General features: G+C 42.4%; 1 pseudogene; it reads right to left on the bottom strand.

Moving 5' to 3' along the window:
- Nucleotides 1-5,576: 5,576 nt before the first annotated feature.
- Nucleotides 5,577-7,054, bottom strand: LOC146523794 (uncharacterized; annotated as a pseudogene).
- Between the last annotated feature and the right edge of the window lie 6,982 nt (nucleotides 7,055-14,036).

The following is a 14,036-nucleotide window of genomic DNA, read 5'->3' as shown; positions in this document are numbered from 1 at the left end:
GCTTGTGCAGCACAGTTTCACAGTTGGAATTGGGCATCCATCAACAGCACAGACATTATTAAGAAATTCTGCAGCATGAAATCTAAACACTGAGGCATTTCAGGGCCTGCCCTGCGGACCTAAAGTGTGGGGTGAATTTTTTTTTTTGTAGAAACACCAGATTCATTTGTGTGCAGATTCATCTAGATAGTGTGGCAAACATATCTGCATCCTTCCTGTATCAACTGAGAATGTCGGAGAGTCTATAGCAGGGGTAGGCAACCTTTCTGATGATGAGTGCCATCTAAAATTTCCTCAGAAGTCAATGTGCCATATAATTGTGTTAGCAATAAATTTTATAACGCTCTATATTAACAGTAGAACAACTTTATAGAATTATATTTGTTCGCAGATGTTGGCAGCTATCAGTGAATAGCTGCCAACATCAGCTATTTTGAAACAAAAAAAGACACTTTTTATCCATAACAGCAAATGAACTGTACAACAGAAAATGGAAATGCTATTTAAGGTCTCCTCACAACAATGATAAGAAAAATAAACTGGGCCAATATGGCATGTTTGTTAATACAGGGATACACATGTTAATCTGATCTCTGGTCTCCCACTCAGAGACACAGGTCTCTGACTGTCCAGCATTAAGACGGCTACCTGAGGACACTCATGTGAGAGAAAATCTGCTCACACAGATTTGTAGAGCCAAATACTGTCAATAAGGCCTCTGCAATGTTCTGAAGACAGTTAAACTTGTCAGGTAGTGATGCCCAGCAGGTGAAAATGCAAGCACCATGAACACGCACAACTATGGATTCCAGCTGCGTTCGTAGTTCTGCAAATTTCGACCCCCACAGAATCTAGCTTTTCAGTTCAATCAGCTGCATTTCGATGTCCTCTGTGTCCAGGCAGTTAATGCGAGACAAACCCGGCTACTCATTAAAGCTTTCTGGTTTGATCTAAAAAAGAAAACATTGGTCCATACATCTGAAAATCCCGAAAACACATTGTGAATTCTGTCTACAGATGTATCCTGTATTTCTGCGGTGCTGATGCTGCGCTGAGCGGACAGCTCCTGAAACATTTGAAGTGTTGGAATGTGGAAATTTCTACATGGCTTGAAAAAACTGCCAGCTAGCAATGTCCCTCTTACCAGTAGGCAAAGTTATTTTTAGCCAATTACAAGTTGAATCTGGTAGTTAACCTTTTAAGACCTACCATAGAACCAAGTCTGCCAGAGCTTATATTCAATTTTTACACGCTGTGGAGCAACTTTTGGGAGAATTTCAAGTTGCTATACATCAATACAACTGTTATAGCCCAAATGTTAATAATATGTATGCATTAAGTGCATAGTAATTAGATAAATTTGCAAATTTGCAAATTACATCACTTCCGGTTCCGGGCAGGTAACTTCCGGTTAAAGTGGTTTTTATGCAATTTTTGCAAAGCTATATGTAGAAGGAAACTGTGACCTAGGGCAAGCTGATGGCATAAGATGCAAGTACAACTCCTCCGGTTTCATATGCAAAAAAATTATTGCGCTAGCTTACGTGGTTCCAGTTCTACAGGGATTTTAAAATAGTTACGCAAAACGGACCGTGCCCGCTTGGACCGGTTTTAAAGGGTTAAGAAGCTGCATTTATTTTTTAATGCATCTTCTCACATTAATTCACTGCGTGTCGTTCCCAGAGCTGGACTGGGGGAAAAAAATCAGCCGGGGCATTTTGACTAGAGACCGGCTCACCAGGTATTATAGGAAAAGCCATAAAGCCTTTGAATGAAAACAGACGCTGTTGTGACAGTGATGTACACTGTCTTGTTGGTATATGTATGATTTCTATACATTTTACATCAGATAAAAACTTTGGTTGTAAGATTCAGATAATTATTTATTAAAAGCTAGACATTTTAAATGAGAATGAGAAAGAAAAGTATTTCTTTGTACCCCCCTTTCCCTGTTAATGCCCTACCTGGCCCCCTGGCAAAACTTTGCTAGACCTGTCCCTGCACAGTTACCAGCTGTCAGCTACTTAGAAAAGGATCCTGGTGTTATTTGCCTCTCAGAAACAGTTCATAACTTCCCTTCAACTCATTCATGTCACCTAAAAGGTAAACCTGTTTCTCAATCACCTGTTTAGCCCTGATGATTCAGTAAGGACATCTCCTGGTTTCATCTTCATGTTTCCCTCTCACCACATATCCAAACCAATATCATGACCAGCAGCGTTTACTGTGGTAAACTGATGTTTGCTGTGGCTCCAGCAAACATCAGCTGATACTAGATATTATTAAATGGTAAATGGACTGATTCTTATATAGCGCTTTTCTACTCTCCCGGAGTACTCAAAGCGCTCTATACAACATGCCTCATTCACCCATTCACACCCACTCATACAAGCACTTCTAAACACAAGTGCAACTAATAAACATTCACACACGGGGTAAATATTGGGCATGCAGACTGGGGAAGCCAGGAATCGAACCACCAACCTTCCAATCAGTAGTTGACCTGCTCTACTGCCTGAGCCACAAATAAATTCTAACAACAGCTGATCAATCTTAAACATGCTGCTGTTGTTTAGCGCGACGTCCGCTGATTTCCTCTTTCTGCCGCAAAGTGGGAGATAAACAAACAAGAGAGATGGGACTTGTGACAGAAAAGCTGATCAGCTGATCATTGATCAGTTTCATGATTGAAGTTGCAACAGAAGAGGGAGGGGGAGGGAATGAGAAAAAAGAGGCAGGTGACAGCGTAAAGACGCTGAATAACTCCAGCTTTGTGTCTTTTTCCATTGTAGCCGAAGTACGGGACAAACTGTGTTCCTTTTCACCTCAATACAAAACGCGTAATATTTTTTCTGACTACAGGACGATTCCGTTTTTACGGGATGGTTGGCATCTCTACTAACTAACCTTATGAATAAAAGTTCACTATCAGTAACATCATAGCATCCGCCCAGCAGTATATAAACTCAGTCATGCTAGCTATTACGCAGTACGAGTTATTGTAACTGTGATGGACCGAGTTGAAAAACAGGAGGAGTCCCAGGAATTATTAGAAAAATATAGTTTCCATTTATTTAACCCCCAAAAATTATATTTACAAGAGTAATAAATGTTGAGCTCATAAAAGAGGTCAAAGAAACAAAACTGAACTCAGGCAAAGACTGCAAACTTAACAAACCAAATGACTGCTACAAACAAACATAACTGACCTAAAACATGAAATGACATACAAGGGTGTATATGATGGCTGATCAGACCATTGTGACATATGAGGGGTAACAAACAAAACACAATCATAAATCACAAACGATGCAGTACAATCTAGTTTGTTAATAAACTAAACACTAAAGAAGAAAACCAAAAACCCATTAAACCCCAAACTCAAATATTTAATTAAATACAAATACTTTGTTTTTAAAGTAAAGAAAACACACATTCTCCCCTTCTGCAGGAAGTGGTGGTGTGGTCCAATTATCTTCCTTTTCATTTAATGGTTTCAAACCCTGGCTACCATCTTTTGTCCAGCAACTCCCAGGGATAATGGCAGGTAAGAAATAAGACAAAGGTTAGTCAGAAAGCAAAGAAATGAAGTAGTATGAATACATAAGTAAACTAAATGTGCGCACTTACAAATAGAACAAATGTATCCAAACCAATCAATAAAATTATTGGCAACTAAAATGTATTACTATGTTCAAATGAAGAATGAAAATACAAAAGTTACTGACTTTAGGGTGGGGCCACGGGTTTGGCCATCACAGTAACTTACAGTAAAAAGTCGGCACAACCAAAATAAACTCCACCTAAACTTGGTATATAACTGACCCAGATAGACTGCAGGTCATAACGTCTTACCTGAAGTTCAGTTCACCTGACACTCGGACCGGCGGCCGCCTCGGGTCTCTCCTCCTTCTGCATCCCCTTTCCCTCATCCACCTGCTGGCCTCTGTGGAAGCTCTGCCATAGCCATCACCAAATAACTGAGTTATTTTTACACATCTGCCAGCATCTGGTAAATCCACCAACCCGGTATGCCCGATGCCCAGTCCAGCTATAGCCGTGCCATCAGCGTGCCAGCTGTGTGCACGTGTGCCACAGCTGGCACGCGTGCCCAGGGTTGCCGACCCCTGGTCTATAGAAAGACAGGGACACTGTTAATGTAAATATATTTGCAAATTATGGTGAAAAAAAATATTTGGCCACCTACAAACAAGCAAGATTTCTGGCTCTCACAGACCTGTAAATTCTGTGAGAGCAGATGGAACCTGGGGTACAGAGTACGCTTGGGGAGTGTGATTGTGTGTACAGTGTCTATTTATGTCTGTCTCCACGTTGGGTGAGTGCTGAGTAATTGCATATGAGAGCATAATGGTGGGAATGGATGTTTGTATCTGTGTGTGCCTGTTTGTCTGTGTCTATATGTCAGGCCAGGTATCAGACGCCACCTTTCTAGGGACATCTCAGGCCCTCCAAGGTATGGAGGCCTATCTCCCCCCACCACTCCCCCTGCCAGTGGCAGATGCCCTCAGACATCGGTGCATTTGTGGTTCTTTGTGTCCGGGGATGGGCGTCCAGGTACACACCAGCTCACTCCTGGTGGCTGCTTGTCGGGGCCTGGAGCCTGGGGCTCGCTCGGGCCCCTTCGGGGATGGGATGCCCTCGGCCTATCGGCCTGGGGCTCGGTCACTCTGGCACAGCTGGCTGCCGGCGGAGCTCACGGGCACGTCACTGCAACCCCCCCTGTCTTCTGCTCCGCGGCTGCTGATTGACCCCTCATCTGGGGCTCACCTTAGCTCTTTCCGGGAGAGTGGCACAGTTGCCCCTCCGAGGGTCTTCCTTGGTCTCTTGTGGTCTGAGGGCCTCTGGATGTCTGGAGCCTGGATCTCCTCCATACCTGCTTCATGCCCTGGAGGACGGGGCTATGCCCCCCCACACCCTCTAGCAGATCATTACATGAAGGAACCTTTTGAATATAAGCGTGCTCATGCTCACAGGTGTACACACAGGTGCTCACACACACAAACGACACCCTTTTTGGCTCCTACCTCAAAGCACACTGTGTGCTGTCGATCCTACGTGCTGCACAATAATATTCAATATTTAGTATTTACTGTTATATTCACATAGATCATCGTGATGATGTTGTTTATTATATTGCTCTCTTTTTTTGGGTTGTTTTCTCTTTTTTCTTTCTCAACAGGTGATCCAGGTGATTGATATAAGTATTTTTTGTCTGTTTGTTTTGTTGGTTTTTGTTTTTTACCCTTTATCACCGTTCCTCTTCCCCGCTGTTTTTTTTCCCTCTTTCTTTCTCCTTTTTCTTTACCCCAGTCATGTCTGTCCTGTGTGTAGCAAGTCAAATTAAAATAAAATAAACATATAAGCAAAGATGAATCAAATAGACCATTACGGCAAGGCCGGGATGGTCAGTAAGTAAATCCATTGGGCATCTTTCTTTGCCTTTAGACAATAATTCTGATGGCAAAAGAACCAAACGGGACAGGCGAAAAAAAAAATAAAACAAAATAAAAGAAACAATAAATAAGAGATTGGGAAATATATTTGAATCTGTCGTACACAAAATGCTATAATTCACACAAATAAAAATAAAATAAAATGCATGATGGATGAAACTTTACATTACCTTATCAAGGCAGTCAACGCCCTCTTTGTTCTTGTTGTAGCCCTGGATCATAAGGGACTTCCTGCCCTCTGTGGTGCTGACAGCGGGATCTTTGTGTAGCGTGCTCATCTGGATGACATTTCTATTGTTTTTGGGAACATATGTGTGTGTGCCAGTGAAAGCACATTTTGCTGAGAGTGCCTCACTTCCTCTGCTCAATACCTATGCAGGGGGAAGTTCAGGCTTGCCCTGGTTTTTTTCATCCCTGCCAGTACTGGGTTTCCCCATGTATACCTTCATATTCCAGGCATAGCTGCTCCTTGCGTCACATGCTGTCCAGATCTTTATCCACATTTACCTGGTTTGCTTGGAACGTACACCTTGAAGGAACAGCGACCACTGAAAGGAACCAGGCACTTATCAACTGTCACCTCAGGGCCTGGATTGTACATAAGTGGTAGGCGCTCCACCCACCTGTCCCAAATGTTCCTGATGGCAGCCAGTTTGTCATTTCTCCAGCGAACAGGTCTTGTATCTCTGTTATCAAATTGAATAATTCTTGAAAGGACATGAAACTGTTGTAAGGACATAGTTACCCGGAATATAGGTCGGCCAGACTCTGCATCTCACAGACTTTTTGTAGCCTCAATGTTTGAGCGATATACTCCTGCTAAAATCAACAGACCTCTGTAGGCTTGGAGGTCTAGCAGGTCGATTTCTCTCCAGGTGTCCCCAAACACACTTTTTCCTTCTAGGTTTGTCATCTCCAGTATAATTCCCTCAATTGACTCTGGTAAAACGAACTTGAAGCTGGACTTGATGTCATCCACATAAGTTATTGCATACCGTGTTGGCCCTGGCGTCATATTTATGATTTCCACTCTCGCTCTACTTCCTCTGTCCTGGGGGGATAAAGACCAGAGCAAGTGTCCACTCTTGGACTGGAATGTCTCCTCAGGTGCCTGTTCTTCAGGTGCCGCTCCCTCTCCATCTGTTCTGGTCAGTCTCCTCAAAGTCTGCATCAAAATCTGTGCTGTCCTCCTCTTCTGAGACATCCTCCTTTATCTCTGGTTCAATTTCAGTGCCCTCTTCATCATGTCCAAAAACCTGGACCAGAACCTCTTTGACAGATAACCGCTTGGTCAGTTGCCTGCTCATTGTGCTCAGAGAAAATGGAGTGCAAGGCAAACATCAAGCTATATATATATATATATGGGGTCTGTGTGAAGATGATACATTGATTAGTCTGGAAGGTGTGGTTCAGGTAGGGGATAGGCACATTCAGTGCCTTTCAGTGGGTCGTTAAGAGGGAGTAGTCAGTGGGTCGTTCAGTGGGTCGTTCAGTAGGTAATTCAGTGGGCCATTCAGTGGGTCGTTCATTGGGTCATTCAGTCAGTGAGTGAGTGGATACCCATTCATTTCCTATGGCGGTCACCTTTGACCAGGGACACCACAGAAGCAACATCGTTGATTAAAACACTGGCAATCAGATGTAAAACACAATATTTATGAGTGTTTTAAGTTCTAAATCAGTCACATTTGACCCGAACACGACAGGAAGGCTAGAGGAGATCTGCATGGAGGAATGGGCCAAAATACCAGCAACAGTGTGTGAAAACCTTGTGAAGAACTTACAGACTTACAGAACAGATCCCTGTCATTGCCAACAAAGTATATACCCTTTGTATTAAGATGAAAATACTTATTTTCCAACATAATTTGCAAATAAATTCTTTAAAAATCAGACAATGTGATTTTCTGGGGTTTTTTTCTTCCTTTTTTTCATTTTGTCTCTCATAGCTGAGGTATACCTATGATGAAAATTACGGGTGTGAGAATCTGCACAATTGGTGGCTGACTAAATACTTTTTTGCCCCACTGTATCTTGAGATTTTGTGAAAAAGGCAAAAGAAATGATTTATTTTCTATCTGCATCATATAAATACAAGACAGCCTTCTTCTGGGTGCACCAGATTCTCCAGCCTAAAACTACAACATGGTGATGTTTTTAGAAGAGGAAAATCCATGCCTTGGCACATGGACTTCAAAGATGGAATGGCTGTTGAATTTCTGTGGGTTAAAGTAAGAACGCGTGATAGTTTTTCTACACAGGATCAGTCTCTTCCTGCTGTTCAGCAATATTCTGTAATTTTTGTTCAAACTGTGTCAGTTTTTTAGCTTCTCCTGCACAGTCCCCCACCCAGTGTGAAACACACTGCTTTCCTTGCAGCGAAAGGGAAAACAAGCCAGCAAAGGGGTTAAAGCGATAATCCCACCCCCACAAAGTGCCTGAATAACGTCATATTTTACTACATAAGCCAGCAAATCCAAACCCGACTCTACACAATTAACATCAGCTACCAAAGCAGACAAATAGAAGTGACACAAAAAAAGGAGCTTTACACCATAAAGTACTACAGAGATAGATTTGTGGCTTGAACTGAGCTCAATACTAATTAATCATCCTGCACACTCTAAGACTAATCTAAATACAATGGCTAAGCTAGTTCTAATTCCAGTGTTGCTAGAATACAATAAGTGACAGCACAAGTATAGTTGCTGATGTCTTGTTCATGAAGGCTGAAGCAGAGTATGTTGAGAGGGTAGAAGCACTTATCGGCTTCACATCCACATCGCAGGTGACCCTGTGCTCTTTGTTGAGCAACGAATCAGAGACCAGCATGGTAGTGATAAATAACTGTTAAAAAACGGTGTCTATATTTGATTGTTTGTAGTTGTATTTGATTATCAAGAACAAATACAAGTAAAAATAATCCACATACATTTGGAAATACACACTCACACACACAAATAAAAAACAACTATGTCAAACTATGCTGACTTGACAGGGCGTGAGATCTATTCTATGCTATACTGTAAGTGTGTCTATTAGCAAAGACGTGTATAAAGTGCTTTTCCATCTCTTGATGTCAGATGATTGATTGACTGAGCAATAAGTGGAGAGTGAAGAAAGAGGTGAAGGACTGGAGAAGTGTGTCTAAGGAGGAAAAAAGAAGTGATTGATAATAAGCCAGATAAAGGGAGAGTAGACAGGGAGAATGAGAAAGTAAGAGAGTGAGCAAGAGAATGGCGGTAATGATTGATTGACATTTGGTAAGAGACAAGCTAAAAGTCAGGAGACGGCATAGCATGAGAAAAAAAATGATTGGAAAGACAGAGAGGACAGTGATTGAGTAGAAGGATGGTACATTAAAAGGATGAAAGACAGTGAGATGGGGGTACTGGAGATGGGATGGCTCTGAGGGAATGTGAAAGGTGTGTGTGTGTCATAGGACAGTAGAAAGGTATGGTTTTATTAAGCTGTGATTGATTGCACTTGAGGTTTACCAAGCATTCAAAATGTCGTCAAATATCCAAACTTTATTCAATATCTCCGCTGCGTAGAGAAGCCTTTATTTTTAAATTCTAATTCTGCATGTTTGATCATATTTTTAATAAGATATCTGGATTTTATTTTATTTTTTGCTTTGGTGTTAAAAAAACAGTCACTCTACATTCAGAATTGTTTATCAATTAGTTACAACAATCAGACTGCTCAATGGTGAAGTGAATTATATACAAACATTTCATTATGCTGTGATGTTACCTTGACAATACCCAGGTAAACCAGAAGGACCACAGCCCTTCCCAACTGCAGCAGTTTTAACTCATACACCCCACCACAGAATAGTTCAGGAAAAGCCCCCAAATTTCAAGAGTCCAAGGCTTTTACCCAATCACTAAACTCTGTACATCCCAATCTGTTACTAACATTCTGTTGCCAGACACCACAAGCTGGTGACCAGCACGAGGAGGAGGTGCCAGGCTGTTGTGTGCTGCTCAACCCACAAACACATCTTCCGTACAAATGTCGTGCTGTTTTAGAGAAAATAAACAGGCAATGGTACAAGACTTATTGCCAAGAAGCATCTTGACAAAAAATATATAATCGACCTGTGGCGTGGGTGTGGTCTCTGGCCAGCTGCAGAGGAGGGGTGACGCAGTGAGCTCCCAGGGCGGCGCAGGGGCGGGGTGAGCAGGTGTGCTGGGATCTGTACGTGATTGTGACTCTATATGTTCACAGTGACAGTAGGAGCGGGAGGAGAGCAGACTTCTCAGCAGAGAGCGGGAGTGTCTGTGTCCCAGTGAAAGACGAAAACCACAGTTACAAATAAAAAGTCTGTTGTCATCACATTCGTGTCCAGCGTATGCTTAACGGGTCGAACGTCACACGACCAAACTAAACTGTACTTATTTTTTGTATCTTCTCAGAAAATTAAGCACGTTGTTCTACCTTTAGTGGTACATCAACTTGTGTCTGGTGTGGCATCCTGCAGTACTGTTGATAAGTAACATTGACTGTAGAAAACATGGACGACGCGACAGGTCCCCAAAAATGAAGCCAAAACGTCTCTATCGCCCCCTGGTGTCTGGCTGCAGTATGGGTCATAAACCCCGCCTCCTCCATGTTAGCGGATGGGACTGGGTCAGACTAAAATAAATTAATTCTCCTTAGATAATTTTTTTCCAAAGATTCTTTCTTTTGTTTTCAATAGTTCTCATCACGCTGATTGATGTTCAAGGGGTCTCCTTTCCCATAAGTTTGATTCTAATTCCTACCGCGGTGATGTTAAATTGGGGTGAAACGTCATCATAAGAGCTTTGACTGACAGCTGCAGTCACGGAGAAACTTGCGTATCTCTGTTCGTGAATAGCAGATAGAGCGTAGGCTCTGAGAGGAGGACCAGCGTTTACGCTACGAAAACACGACCGAGTGTTTTAACCTGACAGCCTGAGGTGTTCTTCAGTAAACTGGACTACCCGACAGAAGGACCCGAGGCCCCGCTGCACTTTTTCGGTAAGTTAAACGTGTTTGTAAGCTAATCCTTAACTACCGTCCTTAGCTAGCTCCTGAGACCTAGCTAGCTAAGATGAGCACTCGGCTGTCAGGGTTTGTTTAGCTAATCTGTGCAGGTGAATGAATTTACTAAAGAAATCAAGAGAAACGCCCCGGGCTGCTCAGTCACTAATTACTGTTACTGTACTTTTATTACAAGTATTATACTGTAAAAGCAACAGGCTGCACCCTGCTTCAGCTCCTGTGCAGAGCTGAATATTAAATATGTGCAAACAACAGCATGTTTTCAGTCTCTTGCCACATCTGTAAAGACAGTAACCATTTTTTTTAAAGCTTGTACTTCAGTAACTCATCATTAATCAGGAACTATGGATTAGTGTACTGTAATACTGAAAAAAAATGTAAGAGAAGAACTTCAGATCCTGAGTGTGTGAGGACAGAAGAATCAGCTTTATTTCAATATTGAGGGATAAAATTTATATCTGAGTTTGATGGTTCTGTTGTCTTTGTGATTACAGGAGCTGCCCTCCGATTCAGTCCTCAGCACCACCCAGTGACAGCAGACAGATCATCCAACATGTTCACATGTTAACTGCAAAATGAACTGATGGAAACAGTACAAAGGTTAAAGTACCACACGTGCTGTAGTGAAAGTTGCAGCTGTTTTATTGATAAAGTTAAAGACAAAAAAACAAAAGGATTAATCACTCATGTAACTGTGTCACTATATATCAGCATTAACAGGACCTCAGTTTGGTGTTTCACAAAGCTGCTGATCTCAGACCTGCACAGCTTCTGTTTTAAACACTTGATGTACTCAGCTGCACGAAGAGCATATGAGATTTTCTCTAACACAATTAAATAAAACCTGATGAAGGTCAAAGGTCGTCACTTGTATGTTGAACTACAAACTTGTCATCTGGAATTCTTTCACAGTTTTTTGCAGCTAGTGTGTTATTTACCATGAAGTGATTCAGAGTTATTCATACCAGAGTAACCAGAGGATCACATATTTTTAAATATATAACTTTCTACAGGACTGAATATAATATCTTTATGTAAAAGTCTGGAGCCTCTGGGGAGTATCTGATTATTTATTACATTACACAAACCAAGGGTCTCATCACAGTGTTGATGAAATGCTGGGTTTATCCATCTCCTGGGGCGGGCCTACGGAGGAGTGCTGAAGATTTCCCTGTGAGGGAGCTGCTGGTGAAGATCGTGAGTCCTGCTTGATCAATGCCATGAGCTTCAGTCTTCCTGTTGTTTCTTAAATGATGCCTCTTACAGCGGGTTAACAGAACTTATGGCACAGGACAGCTGTGATGAAAGAAAGGGAAGAAGTTTCTCCAAACCTCTGGACCCAGGAAACCCAGCTTGGTCCTGATGGTCTCCCTCACTAGTTTCTCTCCAGGGTGAATGTAGCTGTTGATATAATATGGACTCTATTATTAAATGAAAAGAACAAATTAGACTACACTACTGAAACGTTCTGCTGCTGTTTTTAAAGTCTCCATGTTACCAGGCTGTAGAGATTTAAACAGTTTTAGATTCATTACACTCAGTCTTATGTTAAAATCTCAAAGGACAGCATTATATTTTTGATATTAACAGTAACTCTGGGCTTCTGTGGAGTGTGCAGCTGATCTCATCGCTGTCTAAAAATGGATTTAAAAAAAACACAAGAAGTGCTGAATCCTTCAATAACACAGACTATTAGAGTAGCAGGTGTGTAGCATCGCTAACTAGCTAGCAACAAGCCTCTAACACAGTGCATATGCTAGCGGCTAATCTAGCTAACGAATTAACAACAGAGCGATTTTAGAACTATAAGATGATAAGCTGTGTGTCTTTTTTATAACAGTGACATGGTTGTATTTACCTTAAATAAACGAGTCGTCAGTCGTGGTAAACCAGCAAAAAAACTCGAGCAGCCGGGCTACGTAAAAAGTGTAGGGGGGCGTGTTTGCGGTCATGTCCAGCGGGTGTGTGGGCGGGAGCGTTACACAGCTCCACCTCAAGTCACTACTGCGCAGACTCTGGCTCCAAATTTGCAAGATGGCAGCCTCCACAAGCGGGGTATTTTGGCTTCATTTTTGCACAATGGTAGGAGGCGGGGTCGCGTCGTCCATCTTTTCTACAGTCAATGATAAGTAACAGCGTTTAGGTGTTTGAGAGGGATCACAAGTAACTGCCCATAGGTTGAGAGTACAGCTGCCTCAGCATCTGGGTGAGCATTTTTGTTCACAAGGCAACTGTATAAATACATTTTATAGGTCGTTCGATGTTATCAGAATGATTGTGTAATTGTGTCTCAAAGCTGTGCAAACAATGCCAAAATTCTAGCTCTGTTCTGTTTCTCTATACTCAGTGTAGAGTATAGAGTGGTCTATATTCAGAGTAGGGTGACACACTGAGTACTCTTTACAGCCCTGCATGTTCTTGTCCACAATGATATTGCTAGTTTACTGAAATAGAGCAAAACTGAACTGTACTTAATGCATTGAAAGAAATGCAATAGGTCTGTTGTTGAATTTACATATAGACACTTCATATATCTGACATGACTAATTTAATTTGTCATTTTAAACATAATTTAGGCTTGTAATTTGTATTGTTGAAAAAATCTTCAAATCTTCAGTCTGTTTATTGAGGTAGCATTTGTTTGCCGGTATATATATATTGTTGTTGGAATGCTACTACACAAGTAACCCTGGTGGAATCTTCAATACCCAACATCCACAATGACGGAGAAACAGCTAGTAGCTCAGTGTTCCAACACTCGAAAGAAGGGACTGCTCTCACAGCTAGAGATTAGTGCCTCTGTGCTGTCTTTCAGTCCAGCTTTGTCCAGCCACTGGTAGGATTTCTGGATATCAGCCACCTCCTCTATCTGCCGGTGGTACATACCGTGCAGGGGCCTGTCCTTCCATGATGGTTCCTCGTCTCCCTCTTCTTTCTTGAGTTTCTGCTGCCTGAGGTATTCACTGAGCACGCTGTCAGTTGGGGCCATCTTCGTGATGTATTCGTGGATGTTCCTTGTCTCATCCTGGACTGTGGTGCTGACACTCACCAGTCCCCAGCCCCCTTCCTTCCGCTTAGCGTACAGCCTCAGGGTGCTGGACTTGGGGTGAAACCCTCCATGCATGGTAAGGAGCTTTCTTGTCTTGATGTCAGTGGCTTCTATCTCCTCCTTTGGCCAGCCTATTACCCCAGCAGGGTACCTGATCACGGGCAGGGCGTAGGTGTTGATAGCCCGGATCTTGTTCTTACCGTTCAGCTGACTCCTCAGGACTTGCCTGACCCTCTGCAGGTACTTGGTGGTTGCAGCTTTCTTAGCGGCCTCTTCATGGTTCCCATTCGCCTGCGGATGGGAACCATGAAGAGTCCAGGTACTGGACTTGTAACTGTCCAGTACCTGGACAGTTACAAGTACCAGGTACTTGTAACTGTCCTCTATGTCTGCAATGTTGCCTTCTGGTAGTTTGATCCCCTCCGTTCTGACTACCTTCCTTCTCTTTGTTACCATCCGACTACACTTCTCCAGTCCAAACG

Source organism: Neolamprologus multifasciatus, chromosome 2 (genome assembly GCF_963576455.1).
Source record: "Neolamprologus multifasciatus chromosome 2, fNeoMul1.2, whole genome shotgun sequence".
Classification (NCBI taxonomy): Eukaryota; Metazoa; Chordata; class Actinopteri; order Cichliformes; family Cichlidae; genus Neolamprologus; species Neolamprologus multifasciatus.
Note: the sequence above shows the minus strand (reverse complement) of the source record. Positions and strands in the feature narration are given on the sequence as shown.